Here is a 472-nt window from a genome sequence, read left to right on the forward strand (position 1 = left end):
AAACTCTTTAACCCGTTAAAGTTTATCACAACGTAATGGCTTATGGTATTTGCTTCTTCTTCTTCTTCTTCTTCTTCTTTCTCTATTCTGATCTAATGGTGTTTGCTGTGCTTGTGCCCCTGTTTAGACAAGATGTATCGTGCGGAATCAAACTGCGAAAGAACATTTTGAAGAGAGTGAACTGATTTAAAACAAAGGTTGATTACCGAAATCCTTTCCCGCCTTTCATCAAACCTCCCTTTTCACGGTGCGTTTTTTTCTACACACGAGCAATTTCTTAGGTGAGCTAGCCTAGCCAAACTGCTTGCTTTGCAATGTATCGCACGGTAAGGAGGGGTTTCTTGTGTGTTTTTATAAGAAATTGCTGCTTCTTCATTGAACCCGACGTCACTATTGCTCTCTGCTTGGATGCAGACAATGCCAATATGAGCGTATTTTGTATCGCTTTTTGCTGCTGTAAGTAAACATTCAC

Source organism: Anopheles merus, unplaced genomic scaffold, assembly GCF_017562075.2.
Source record: "Anopheles merus strain MAF unplaced genomic scaffold, AmerM5.1 LNR4000368, whole genome shotgun sequence".
In the NCBI taxonomy this organism is placed as follows: Eukaryota; Metazoa; Arthropoda; class Insecta; order Diptera; family Culicidae; genus Anopheles; species Anopheles merus.